This window comes from Heptranchias perlo, unplaced genomic scaffold, assembly GCF_035084215.1.
Source record: "Heptranchias perlo isolate sHepPer1 unplaced genomic scaffold, sHepPer1.hap1 HAP1_SCAFFOLD_44, whole genome shotgun sequence".
In the NCBI taxonomy this organism is placed as follows: domain Eukaryota; kingdom Metazoa; phylum Chordata; class Chondrichthyes; order Hexanchiformes; family Hexanchidae; genus Heptranchias; species Heptranchias perlo.
Window position 1 is genome coordinate 3540884 of NW_027139453.1, and position 15468 is coordinate 3556351.

Here is a 15468-nt window from a genome sequence, read left to right on the forward strand (position 1 = left end):
GTTAAAATCTAGTGCATAATGCTTTCAACTGATCAAGTTCAATTGCTATCAACTGTTTAAGTTCAATTTTGAAGTTAATATTTTCTCCTTTGTTTCAGGCTTCAGCAGAGAGAGCTGCAGTAGGAAGTTAATTGGTAAGCTAGATTAAACTGGTACCTGAAGGTGGGGCAGGCCTGACTCATCTGAGTCACAAACTGTAGAAATACTGGGGCCTATTAGTGCGACAGGACGGTGTGCGGACAACATAGTGAACTGCTGAGAGTTTGGTATGTGTGGGAGTTTAAGGGTTAATCTCTTTAAAATCTAATGTACATTGCTTTAAACTGTTTAAGTTCAATTTTAAAGTTTACATTTTTAAGTTTTTGCCAGGCTTCAGCAGAGAGAGCTGCTGTCGGAAGTTAATTGGTTAGCTGGATTAAACTAGTAACTGAAGGTGGGGCAGGCCTGACTCATCTGAGTCACAAACTGTAGAAATACAGGGGCCTGTCAGTGCGACAGAACGGTATGCGGACAACACAGTGAACTGCTGAGAGTTTGGTAAGTGTGGGAGTTCGGTGCAGTGGGGGAAGGAGGTGCTGCTTTGCCTTGCTTTTCCTAACTTTTTCCACAGAGCGGCAGTGGACCTCAGCGTTGAAGACTGAGATTGGGGAATAAAAGCAGCAGCAGACCTGCAATAAGAGAAAACTACTGTGCGACGTCACAGATGAGGCAGGAGAGTCCGAAAGGTGAGCACAGTATAACAGGAGAGACCTACAGCGGGACGAGAGTCTGAGAGTCTAAGGCAATCATGGCAGGACAGCTCACACACGTGATATGCTCCTCCTGCACTGTGTGGGAAGTCATGAACACTCCCAGTGTCCCTGGCGACTATGTGTGCAGGAAGTGTGTCCAGCTGCAGCTACTGGCTAACCGTATTTCGGAGCTTGAGCTGCGGGTGGATTCACTGTGGAGCATCCGCGATGCTGAGTCTATCGAGGATAGCACGTTCAGTGAGGTGGTCACACCGCAGGTAAAGATGATGCAGGCAGAAATGAAACGGGTGACCGCCAGGCAGAGTAAAAGGACTAGGCAGGTAGAGCAGGAGTCCTCTCGGGCCATCTCCCTCTCAAATAGATATTTTGCTTTGGATACTGTTGGGGGAGATGGCTTATCAGGGGAAAGCAGCAAGAGCCAAGTTCGGGGCACCACGGGTAGCTCCGCTGCACAGGAGGGGAGGAAGAAGAGTGGCAGGGCTATAGTGATAGGGGATTCAATTGTAAGGGGAACAGACAGACGATTCTGCTGCCGCAAACGTGACTCCCGAATGGTATGTTGCCTCCCTGGTGCTAGGCTCAAGGATGTCACGGAGCGGATGCAGGGCATTCTGGAGGGGGAGGGTGAACAGCCAGTAGTCGTGCTCCATATTGGTACCAACGACATAGGTAAAAAAGGGATGAGGTCCTGCAAGGTGAATTTAATGAGTTAGGAGATAAATTAAAAAGCAGGACTTCAAAGGTACTGATCTCAGGATTACTACCGGTGCCACGTGCTAGTGAGTATAGGAACAGGAGAATAGACAGGATGAATGAATGCGTGGCTGCAGGGATGGTGTAGGAAGGAGGGATTTAGATTCCTGGGGCATTGGGACCGGTTCTGGGGAAGGTGGGACCTGTACAAACTGGACGGGTTACACCCGAGCAGGACCGGGAACAATGTCCCCGCGTGGGTGTTTGCTAGTGCTGTTGGGAAATGTTTAAATTAGAGTGGCAGGGGGATGGGAACCTGAACGGGGAGTCAGAAGGGTATAAAGTTGAGAGCAGCAAGAGAGGGGAAGACCCAGGGGTAATTTACAATACAAATAGTACAAACAGTTGTTCAAGAACAAGTGAAAGGGAAAAGCGTAGAGCAGCGGAAAGAAAGTGTACTTTAGGCACGACAGATAAAATAAAAACTAGAAGGCGTAAGGCGATTAACACAGCATCAAAGCTGAAGGTCAGGCTAGGGTGTGTGGCCCAACTAAGATTTCTATATACAAATGCACGGAGTATAAGGAATAAATTAAATGAACGACAGGTTCAAATTCAAATTGGAGGGTATGAAATGATAGATATTACTAAGACTTGGCTGCAGGATGGCCAGGATTGGGAACTAATTATACCAGGTTATAAGGTCTACAGGAGAGATCGGGTAAATGGAAGAGGGGGAGGAGTAGCATTAATGATTAGAGATGAAATCACTTCAATGATAAAGGGGGATATAACGAGAGGTAAGCAGAGACCTTATGGGTTGAATTGAGAAATAGGAAAGGATCTAAGACTATAGTGGGTGTTGCATATAGGAGCCCTGGCAGCAGCTCTGAAGTGATAGATTGTATAAATTTAGAGATTCGACAAGCTTGTAAGAAAGGCATTGTGGTCTTAATGGGGGACTTCAACCTTCACGTAGATTGGGAAAAGCAGACTAGCAACTGTCAGAAACGTAGTGAATTTCTTGAGTGTGTCCGGGATAGTTTTCTACAGCAGTATGTCCTAGAGGCAACAAGGGGGCAAGCCATACTAGATTTGGTAATGAGTAATGAACCAGATTTAGTTAACAGCTTAACTGTGCGTGAACATCTATCCAATAGTGATCATAACATGATCGAGTTCAATGCAGTGTTTGAAACGGAAAAAAGCGAATCAGCTGCTCAGATTCTAGACTCGGGCAAGGCCGACTTCAATGGGATGAGACAGAGACTGTCCACAGTAAACTGAGCAAATCTGTTAATCGGTTAAACGACTGATGATCAGTGGGAAATGTTTAAAGAAACATTTAACGTGATACAGAATCGGTTTATACCCCTGAGGGGCAAGAACTCGACTTGGCAAAAAAAAACAGCCATGGAAAACGAAAGAGGTAAGGGACAGTATAAGACATAAGGAAAGGGCATACAAAAAGACAAAAAATGGCACAGATCCTGGCGAATGAGAAAGATACAAAGATCAACAAAGGGAACACTTCAAGGGAAAAGTACAAGGCTATGGCGAAATAGCAGGGGAATGGGACGAATTGGATAGGTCTTTCACAGAGCTGGCACTGGAACGAAACAGCTCGAACCTCTGCAAAAATGTGCAACATCGGCCTGGAAATTTTCTAATATATACAACAATCGGTAACATAGGGCTGAAACATCTCTAATGTAAGCAGCAATGTGTAACATAGGCCTGAAACATTTCTAATGTAAACAACAATGTGTAACATAGGCCTGAATTATCACTAATATATACAACAATGTGTTACATAGTTCTGAAACATCTCTAATGTATACAACAATGTTATAACACAGGCCTGAAACATCTCTAATGTGAACTAAAATGGGTAACGTCGGCCTGAAACATCACTTATTTTAACAACAATATGTAACATAGGCCTGAATCATCTCTAATGTATACAACAATGTGCAACATAGGCCTGAATCATCTCTAATGTATACAACGATGTGTAACATAGGACTGAATCATCTCTAATGTATACAACAACGTGTAACTGAGGCCTGAAACATCTCTAATGTGCACCACAATGTGTCACAGAGGCCTGAATCATCTCTAATGTATAAAACAATGTGTAACACAGGCCTGAATCATCTATAATATATACAACAATATGTAACATACGCCTGTAACATCTCTAATATATAAAACAATGTGTAATATCCGCCTAAAACATCCCTATTGTAAACAATAATGTGTAAATTGGTCCTGAAACATCTCTAATGTATACAACAATGTGTAACATAGGTCTGAATCAGCTCTAATGTAAACAAAAATGTGTAACATCGGCCTGAATCATCTCTAATGTATACAAAAATGTGTAACTTCGGCCTGAATCATCTCTGGTGCACACAACAATGTGTAACATGGGCCTGAATCCTCTCTATTATATACAACAATGTGTAACATAGGCCTGATTCATCTCTAATGTATACAACAATGTGTAACACAGGCCTGAATCATCTCTAATGTATACAACAATGTTTAACATAGGCCTGAATCATCTCTAATGTATAAAACAATGTGTAACATCGAACTGAAACATTTCTAATAAATACAAAAATGTGTAACATAGACCGGGAACATCCCTAATCTTCACATCAATGTATAAAAAAGGCCTAAAGCATCTCTATTCTCAATAACAATGTGTTGCGTAAGCCAGAAAAGTCTTTATTCCGTGCAACAACGCCAATCTCAACAATAATGTACAACATTGGCTGGAATCTTCTCTAGTATCTGCACAATATATAAAATAGCCCTTAAAGATCTCTTACCTGCAACAATTTGTAACATAAGCCTGAAAAATCTGTAATTGTTGGGAAAATGTGCAGCATAGATAGCTTTTTGCAACCAAAGATATTAAGGGATATGGGCCAAAGGCAGGTATATGGAGTTAGATCACAGATCAGTCATGATCTTATCAAATGGCGGAGCATGCACGAGGGGCTGAATGGCCTACACCTGTTCCTATGTTCCAATGAAACATCAATAATCTTTACGACAATGTTCAACATAGGCGTGAAACATCTGTAAGGACTACATAAATGTTTAACAAGGGACGGAAACATCTGCAGTTGCTCCAACGATGTCTAACATAGGACTGAAACATCTCTAATCTCTAAAACAACGTGTAACATCGGCCTAAAACATTGCTCATCTCTGCAACAATTTATAACCTAGGGATGAAACATCACCAATCTGTACAACAAACTGTAACATTTGCCTGAAGTATCGGCAATCTTTGCAATAATGTATAACATGGACCTGAAACACCTGTCATCTCGACAACAATGTGTACGAATAGGCCTGTGATATCTGCAATCACCATAACAACGTGCAACATTGTCCTGAAACACCAATAAATACTGCAACAATGTATAAAATAGACCCGAAACACCTCTAATCTCGTCAACAGTTCATCACATAGGGCTGGAACATCTCAAATCTCTACAAAAGTATGACACAGGGACCTAGAAAGTCTCTGATCTCTGCAACAATGTGTAACATCAATCTGAAACATCGCTAATCTCCACAACAATGTGTAACTTCGGTTCGAAACATCTTTGATCTCCACAACGATCTGTAACATAGGCCTGAATCATCTGTAATCTTTGCAACAATATGTAACACAGGTATTAAACCTCTCTAATCTTTGAATCAATGTGTAAGGTTGGTCTGAAACATCTGTAATCTTTGGATCAATATGTAACATAGGTTTGAAACATCTGTAATCTTTGAATCAATGTGTAACGCAGGTCTGAAACCTCAATAATCTTTGAATCAATGTGTAATGCAGGTCTGAAACATCTATAATCTTTGAATCAATGTGTAACATAGGCCTGAAATATTGATATCAATTGAAAAATTTGCACCACTGTCGGAAGAACGAGGAGAGGCAATATTATCGAAAGGTTACATTTGTAAATGGGGTGCAGCAATAGAGAGACCTGGGGGATTATGTGCACAGGTCGTTGAAATTGGCAGGTCAGGCTGAGAAGACGGTTAAAAAACGAAAGGGATCCTCAGTATTATAAATATGGGCATGGAGTACAAAAGCAAGGAGGTTATGACCAACCTTTATGAAACACTGGTTCAGCCACTACTGGTGCATTGTGTCCCGTTCTCGGCACTGCACATTAGGAAGATGTGAAGGTCTTGGAGAGGATGTGGAAAATATTTACTGGAATTGGTCCAGGGATGAGGGACTTCAGTTATGTGGATTGACTGAAGAAACTGGGATTGTTCTCCATAGAGCACAGAAGATTGAGAGGAGATTTGATAGAGGTGTACAAAATCATGAGGGGGCTAGGCAGAGTGGATATAGAGAAACTCTTCCCAATGGCGAAAGGGTCGAGAACCAATGGACACAGATTTTTGGTGATTGGCAAAAGAACTAAAGGCGAAATGAGGACATTTTTTTAGCGAGCGGTTATGATCTGAAATGCAATGCCTGAAAGGTTGGTGGAGGCAGATTCAATCTTGGCTTTGCAAAGGGTATTGGACAAGTGCTTGAAGGGAAACATCTGCAGGGCTACGCGGAAAGGGTGGGACGTGGGGTTAACGGGATTGTGCTTCCAGAGAGCCGACACATGCTCAATGGCCTCCTTCTGAGCTGTAACCATTCTGTGAATATACGATTCTCCGTGGGCCTGAAACATCTGTCATCGTTGCAACCATGTATAAAACAAGCTTGAAAAGAATGCCATCTTTACAACAACATGTAACACAGGCCTGGAACATCGCTTATCTCTACAAAAATATTTAACATATGTCTGAAATATCTGTAATCTCTACAACAACCTGGAGCATAGGCCTGAAACATCTGTGATCTTTTTAACAGTGTATAACGTGGGATTATAACTTCTTTATGTTGTAGGGCTTTGTTGTTGGGAATAGAGATGTTTCAGGCCTGTGTTACACATTATTTTAATGATTAAAGTGGTTTCAGGACATTGTTACAAGTTCTACAGATTGCAAATGCTTAAGGCCTATGTCACACATTGTTGTAGAGATTAGAGATGCCACAGGTCCATGCGACACATTGTTGTAGAGATTAGAGATGCACCAGCCCCACGTTACACATTATTGTAGAGATTAAAGAAGCTCCAGTGCTGGGTTAAACATTGTGGTATAGATTAGAGAAGCTCCAGGCCTATGTTACACATTGTTTGAGAGATTAGGGATGCTTCAGGCCTATGTTAAACGTTGTTTTAGCGATTTGAGAAGCTCCAGGCCTATGTTACACATTGTTGTAGAGATTAGAGATGCTCCAGGTCTATGTTACACATTGTTTTAGAGATTAGGGATGCTTCAGGCCTATGTTAAACATTGTTTTAGCGATTTGAGAAGCTCCAGGCCTATGTTACACATTGTTGTAGAGATTAGAGATGCTCCAGGTCTATGTTGTACAATCTTTTAGAGATTGAAATGTTTCAAGACTATGTTACACGTTGTTGTAGAGATTAGAAATACTCCAGTTCTATGATATGTATTATTATAGAGATTGTAACTGTTTCAAGCCTAGGTTGAAAAAGTTTTTAATTTCACGGGTCATTGACTGTCTTCCTTCTCTCTCTCTCTCTTTTTTTTTTGGGCGGGGTTTGTATATTCGGTGGCCTTTTAGGTGACACCTCTCTGTCTGCTCACTGTGATTGCCTTGGCAACGGGCAGTAATCACCAGGCATTGTTCTGTGATTTTCAAATGCGAAGGATTCGAAAATTTCATTTCCACACCACTCACCTGAGGAAGGAGGAAGCCTCCGAAAGCTTGTGGAATTTAAAATAAATTTGTTGGACTATAAATTGGTGTTGTAAAATTCTTTACAATTGTCAACTCCAGTCCATCACCGGCATCTCCACATCATGGCTATCATCGACACGACAAACTGCCGGCTCACAGTGGAAAGGTTATCCAAGAAGATCGCGCATTGAGACACAGACATCAAGTTTTTACAGAGCTGCAAGAAAGCAGACAAGATCCCGAAAGGGCTACAGATCACGAACCCACTCAAGTCCACATGCAACTCGGATTACGCTGAGAGACTCTGCCGTCGTACCTCTCGCACACTCTGCAACCATCTCGTACACCAACTCCACAGCAGACGCCGCAACCTCGAAACTAAGATGGAGTCCATACTCTCAACCTGTACTCAGGACACAGCAGACCAGCTACGATATACCGCCAAACAGACGAGGCAACGGAACTACGCTGCCTGCATGAAAACCAAGAGCAGGAAGCTTGAGAAACTCGGCATCACCACCAGCATCGACCAAGCTTCCCCTGGTACAACGGTTGCAACCACAGGGAAGTCTATAGTCAATTTGTCCGAACACACCCTTCAACCAGACGAAATCGAAGTTCTCAGCTGAGGGCTCAATTTCTGCCCCACTACCAAAATGGACCCCACTAGTCTCGCGGCAGACACAGAGGAATTCATCAGGAGAATGAGGCTCCGGGAATTCTAACACAAATCCCAAGATTTCAGCAGCGAACCCAATGAGACAATCAACGATCTGGAACAGCAGACAGAGGGCTCCGCGGTACAGCAACCGAAGAGGAAAGAGTCACACTGGACTCCTCCAGAGGGTCGCTGCCATCAGCTTGACATGTATGCTCAAGCTGTCAGGAAATGCGTCTATGCCAGATTCATCAGCCGCACTCGGAAGACAGTCCAGAATGTCACCCGAGCACAACGCAACGCCATCAACGCTCTCAAGACCAACCGAAACATCATCATCAAACCAGCGGACAAAGGAGGAGCCATCGTCATACAGAACAGAACGGACTATTGCAAAGAAGCATACCGACAACTGGACAACCAGGAACACTACAGACAGTTACCCACAGATCCGACCAAAGAACACACCCATCAGCTCAATAAACTGATCAAGACCTTCGATCCAGACCTTCAAAACATCCTACACGCTCTCATCCCACGTACTCCCCGCGTGGGAGACTTCAACTGCCTCCCAAAGATACACAAAGCCAACACACCCGGGCGTCCTATCGTATCAGGCAACGGAACCCTGTGTGAGAACCTCTCTGGATACATCGAGGGCATCCTGAAACCCATCGTACAGGGAACCCCCAGCTTCTGTCGCGACACTACAGACTTTCTACAAAAACTCAGTACCCACGGACCTGTTGAACCAGGAACACTTCTCACCACGATGGACGTCTCGGCACTCTACACCAGTATCCCCCACGATGACGGCATCGCTGCGACAGCATCAATACTCAACACCAACAACAGCCAATCTCCAGACGCCATCCTACAACTCCTCCGCTTCATCCTGGATCACAATGTCTTCACCTTCGATAATCAATTATTTTCCCAAACACACGGAACAGACATGGGGACCAAATTCGCACCCCAATACGCCAACATTTTCATGCACAAGTTCGAGCAGGACTTCTTCACTGCACAGGACCTCCAACCAACACTATACACCAGATACATCGACGACATTTTCTTCCTATGGACCCACGGCGAGGAATCACTAAAGAGACGACACGATAACTTCAACAAGTTCCATCACACCATCAAGCTCACCATGGATTACTCCTCAGAAACAGTTTCTTTCTTGGACACACGAATCTCCATCAAAGACGGGCACCTCAGCACCTCACTCTACCACAAGCCCACGGACAACCTCACGATGCTCCACTTTTCCAGCTTCCACCCTAACCACGTCAACGATGCCATCCCCTATGGACAGGCCCTCCGAATGCACAGGGTCTGCTCAGACGAGGAGGAACGCGATGGACACCTGCAGATGCTGAAAGACGCCCTTGTAAGAACGGGATATGACGCTCGACTCATCGATCTCCTCAGGAGACTAACACGGGACGCAACCAACAGAGTACCCTTTTTCGTCCAGTACTTCCCCGGAGCGGAAAAACTACGCCATGTTCTCCGCAGCCTTCAACATGTCATCAATGACGACGAACACCTCGCTATGGCCATCCCCACACCTCCACTACCGCCTTTAAACAGCCACCCAACCTTAAACAGACCATCGTTCTCAGCAAATTACCTCGCTTTCAGGAGAATAGCGTACACGACACCACACAACCCTGCCACGGTAACTGCTGCAAGACATGCCAGATCATCGACACAGATACCACCATCACACGAGAGGACACCACCCACCAGGTGCATGGTTCATACTCCTGTGACTCGGCCAACGTTGTCTACCTCATACGTTGCAGGAAAGGATGCCCCAGAGCATGGTACATTGGCGAGACCATGCAGAAGCTGCGACAATGGATGAACGGACACCGCGCAACAATCGCAAAATAGGAGGGTTCCCTCCCAGTCGGGGATCACTTCAGCAGTCAAGGACATTCAGCCACCGACCTTCGGGTAAGCATACTCCAAGGCGGCCTTCGAGACACACGACAACGCAAATTCGTCGAGCAGTAATTGATAGCCAAGCTCCGCACCCATGAGGACGGCCTCAACCGGGATCTTGGGTTCATGTCACCCTACACGTTACCCCACCAGCGAACAAATGTTATCTGTTTTTAATATAAAGGGTCAGTTGCTGTCTTTTCTATGTTTCTACCTCTCTATCTCTATGTTTTTTTGTATATTCGGAGACCTTGTAGGTAACACCTGTCTGTCTGCACACTGATTGACTTGGCAACGGGCAGTTGAAAAGACAGTCTGTAATCACCAAGCATTGTTCTATGATTTATAAATGCGATTTCATTTCGAGGATGTCATTTCCACAAAATTCACCTGAGGATGGAGGAAGCCTCCGAAAGCTTGTGAAATTAAAATAAAATTGCTGGACGATAACTTGGTGTTGTGAAATTGTTTACAATTGTCAACCCCAGCCCATCACCGGCATCTCCACATCATAAATATCCAGAAATAACCTTTGTTCACAGAAATCTGTCAATCTCAGATTTAACATTCACAAGTGAGCTCGCATCAACTGCCGACTGCAGAAGAGCGTTCCAAACGTCAACCAAACTTTCCGTGCAGAAGCCGAGGTTTTGTGGATGCAACACACCTGGAGAAAAGAAAATGTCTCAAGATGTTTTGCAGATTGAAGCTGAATATGAATTTATCCCAATTCACGCAATGTCATGAATGCAGAATGAGAATGCTTCTGCATTGTGCCGTAATCGAACTCCAACTTCCTGTGTGGCAGGAAGCTGCGACAATGGATGAACGATGATTCTGCTCGACGATTTTGCGTTGTCGTGTGTCTCGACGAATTTTACACAAAAGCCCAAGCAGCTGTTTGATGACGCGCTGCTATCTGGTGGCTCTCGTGGCGCAATCGGTTAGCGCGCGGTATTTATATAACAATATCAGGCTCAAGCAATATCGAGGTTCTGAGCTCGATCCTTACATCGAACAGTTAAACCTTTTGCATCTGAATATTTCCACCGGAGTTCAAGGTGCAGCTGGTCTGTTCCATGAACCATCTCCTTCTTAGTGTTCTTATGTGGGAACTTAAGGTGCTCTGGCCGGCCGTATTGCAACAGCAGCTGTGAGTTTAGTTGTTTATCGGCGGGAGAGTGGGCGATTGGCGACAGCATGAAATGGGAAAGGAGGCGCCACGAGATCTTTCAGTCCAAACAACCGAACACACAATTCTTCTTTTCGTGAAACAGGCATTCTTCTGTTTGAAGTGTCGTATAGGAATATGGGGATCGGGCGGGAAATAGATTCGAGGTCGAAAATCAGCCAAGATCTTATTGAACAGCGGAGTAGGCTCGAGGGGCCGTAAGGCCGACTCCTGCTTCTATTTCTTATCTTCTGATGGAAAAGCTGACCCGCTCCTCGTTGCTTGGGTGTTTGTTTTGCAATATCCCGACCCGCCTATCCGCTTGATCCAAATTGTTGCTCCAACTTTCACATTCAACTTGTTTCACTTCCTAGTCATGTGATCAAAATAGCGGAGTGCAGAAGGTTCAGAGCCCGCAGGAAGATCAACGGTGGAACGAATGAAAGCAGCGATTTTGCTTCGCCACCAATGAAGAAACGCGCACTTTTCCTTTATTTTTCGTTGTTCTCTCTTAGAGTGAACTTTGGGGAAAGTGCAGCGAACTTCGATGACTGTAAAATCACCAGGGGTTCTGGCTGCACAGGCTGAAATTGGCGACATCGGCATCTGAGAAGCTGAAATGATTAACATTGTTCCCGAGTTTCGGTAAGAGGAAGCACGGATTGATTTGTGACGCTGAATGTCTTTACATTCTACCGCCCACGTGGATGATGCTGGAAGTGTCTGCAAGGAGCGGGTGGAGGTTAAAATTATCTAATTTATTCGAACAAAGAAATCAGATTAGCCCAACTAAACTCCGTGTTAACCATCCAATTGACAAGCTGCAGATAACTGCACTAATCCAAACATTTCCACGTAACTATGGAAAAGACTCAGTTTGAAGCAGTTTGGACACAAAGCAATCTCTGTCCAAACAAGGGACAGGTGGTGGGAACGTGCAATCAGTGGTCTTTCTAACAGAACTGTCCAAATGTTTCTGTTAAAAATGGTGATCAGAGAAGATCAAAGCCCTTTTCTGAGAATGCTCACCAAAGGTAAACATATTGACAACACATCGCAGGCATCGTCTCTTCAGCAGTTGTTGCTCCAGTGGACTGGGAAAACTTGACAGCTGTTCTAAAATTGCTCGCATGAATAGGGACTTTGAACGCTGGACACTCAAATCACTTCTAACACCTAAAGGTCTGATGCTCTACCGACTGAGCTATCCAGGCTCGTGGTTATAGCTGTTTCCATCATTCAGATTCATAGAAATAGAATCATCGAAATTTACGGCACATAAGTAGGCTATTCGGCCCATCGTGTCTGTGCCGGCCGAAAAAGAGCTATCCAACCTGTTCCCACTTTCCAACTCTTGGTCCGTAACCTTTTAGGTTACGGCACTTCAAGTGCATATCAAAGTGCTTTTTAAATGTGATGAGAGTTTCTGCCTCTACCACCCTTTCAGGCAGTGAGTTCCAAATCCCCACCACCCTCTGGGTGAAAAAAATTCTCCTCAACTCCCCTCGAATCCTCCTACCAATTACATAAATCTATGCCCCCTGGTTATTGACTTCTCTGCGAAGGGAAATAAGTCCTTCCTATACAATCTATCTTGGCCCCTTATTATTTTATACACCTCATTTAAATCTCCCCTCAGCCTCCTCTGCTTCAAAGAAAACTTGCCACTTGCCCTTGAATCCAATGGACTCTTACTTTTCTGACCAGTCTGTCATGTGGGACGTTGTCAAAAGCCTTGCTAAAATCCATGTCGACTACATCAAACGCGCTACCCTCATTGACCCTCATGATTTTATATCATGTTCTTCAGTGCCAAGAAATTCACATAGATCATGTCCACCGGCTACGACCATGTACTGTACAGTTGGTCTGTTTTGTAAACGGATCAGAAGCCACCTAAAGCAGTTCCCGGCCAAATTTTTCATTCAGCAGAGAACAAGATAAAACTTGTCAGTGACTGCAAGAGTTTCCAATCGGTTTCGTGGGACTCGATGCCAGCTACAGAATGTGATTCTTGAGGATGGCCATTGCCTGCTGATGGCAGAATTCATATACTTCAATGAAATTCAACCTGCAGTGCTCTTCAAAGGAGCTCTTCAACCATTGATTATTCTCCAACAGAAAAAGGCTGCTCACAATTAACACAATGGGACACTTTGGGGAGGGCAAGCACATTACAGTTAAAGAGCTTCATCCTATATTAACATCCCTCTTTAAATTCATTCTTGACTTCTAATGTGTAATGTTTTTACAGTTTGGTCAGCTTTGAGATATGTTTGCATTGGTTTATAGATTGAATGTATCTGATTCAAAAGATACACTTCTGAAAAAAGGATGAAGAATTTCCAACCTAAGAGATATAGAATATGTCCACTAGAACTTCAGATTTTAGAATTCATTTCTATTATACTTTTAGATAAAGATAAAAGTTCTGTCTACTAAGATCTAAATATTTTCAATTTATCTGCTTTATGTACTAATTTTTTAAAAAATTGTTATTAATCTGATAATATCAATTATATATCTGTTTCTTGGCACTGAAGAACATGATATAAAATCAAAATCAGATTTAGTGCAAATTATGATATTTATTGCACAAAGAAATATGTTAAACCTTATAATAAATGAAGCTGCAAGCACATAATCAACTTATAATACATACAGCTAAATTCATGATCGGTCTCTGAATTATCCCTTGTGGCCGTCGACCTCGGGTGAGGATCCGATTTATAAAATTCTCAGTACCGTTTTGAGGAGAATCTGATGTAAGAAACATGGAGAGGAAATTCGTGAGTTTACAATTCTTCTTGTTTGTGCCAAATGTCCTGTTATTCGTTAGCAGCAATTAAAAACAATCACTTTACCCAGTGGCTCAAATCCAGACTTGTACCACACGTGAGCTGGAAAAGGTCTCTCGACCTGTCAGCGGATCAACAACTGAAAGCGGAATAATTCCATCCGTTACTCAGTAACTCCGGCAAACACATTTACCTTCCGAATTTTCCTACACGACATTTCAAACCGAAGAATGTCTGTTTCACGAAAAGAAAAATTGTGTGTTCAGTTCATTCGATTAAAAGATCTCGTACCGCCTGCTTTCCCATTTCATGCTGTAGCCAATCGCCCCCTCTCCCGCCTATTAACAAATAAACTCACACCTGCTATTGCAATAATGCTGGCCAGAGGACCTCAAATGCCCACATGAAAACACGAAGAAGGAGATGCTTCATGGAACATTCTCGCTGCACCTTGAACTCGGGTGGAAATGTTCAGAAGCAAAAGGTTAAACTGCTCCAGGTGAGGCTCGAACTCACAACCTCGGCATTTCCTCAAGCCGAATACTGTTATATAAGTACCGCGCGCTAACCGATTGCGCCACTAGAGCCGCACGTGTTTAAAGCGCACAGCCAACAACCGCATTTGCGGACGGTGAGACTGTCTGTTCTTCCAGTTTCTTTCCAAGTGGACACATGCAGCCAACTGCCGTTCGGCCATTGATATTTTCGTCGTCAAATTCTTGCCTGCCACACAGGAAGCGGGGGTTCGATTACCGCCAAATGCAGGAGCATTTTCATTCTGCTTTCATGACACCGAGTGAATTGGGATAAATTCATATCCAGCTTCAATCTGCACAACATCTTGAGATATGTTCATTTCTCCATTTGTGTCGCGTTGACGAAACCTCGGCATTCGGTCCTCCAGAGTTGAAACAGGTCGAGAATTAAGTCAATCCTGCCTTCTGCATCGCTGAAACGATGTGAGAAACAAATGAGTGAATTTTCAGCAAAAGTCGAGACAGAACACTGCTCGGTTGGGATTTGAACCTGGGACGTGTCGCATATATCATCAGCAAAACCGACTGCAGTGAGAATTATTCCCCTCGACATACCAACCGCCATGAATAGGGCTGTGCAGCCAGTGCACAATTCGCAACCACCCACAGCCGACCACCCAGCCTTGCAGACGACTTCTGACCAACCAATCGCGTTTTCTATTGCGATGTACAGCAATGTTCAAGTTGCGCACTAACTATTTCAAGTCACCAATATCCAGCTCTCTTTACCACATTCGTTTTGAATTTACCACTTGCATTATCAAGTAAACCTTTGCAGAATTTATTGCTCCAAAGCTACATTGTCATCTGTCTCGCCATCCGCAGGTTATACACTGTACCATAAGTATAATAAAAATGCTATTTTTTCACTGTGAGGGCGAAGAGCGATACGTTTGGAGACATTAGCTCCGAATTCATCAGCTGGGTTGAAACTTTGCTTTTCCAACCGTCTCAGTCTTTCTTTCTTTGCCCTTTTCTGTTGGTTTTGCAGGTTCGATCAAACTTGGCCGTTCAAGGCAGCCTGTGACGTCCATCAGTCAAGAGACTGAGACAGGGAGAGATAGAGAGATTAAAGTACAGGAACAAAGAGTATAAATGTCA

The 15468-nt window shown here is 43.8% G+C and overlaps 1 non-coding gene across 1 annotated transcript; it reads right to left on the reverse strand.

The window, feature by feature from the left end:
- Positions 1–14322: 14322 nt before the first annotated feature.
- trnai-uau (transfer RNA isoleucine (anticodon UAU)) lies at positions 14323–14418 on the reverse strand. Its single transcript has 2 exons — positions 14381–14418; positions 14323–14358 (listed from the first exon to the last, which is right to left on the reverse strand). It is a non-coding gene; the product is annotated as a tRNA-Ile (tRNA).
- Positions 14419–15468: the final 1050 nt, after the last annotated feature.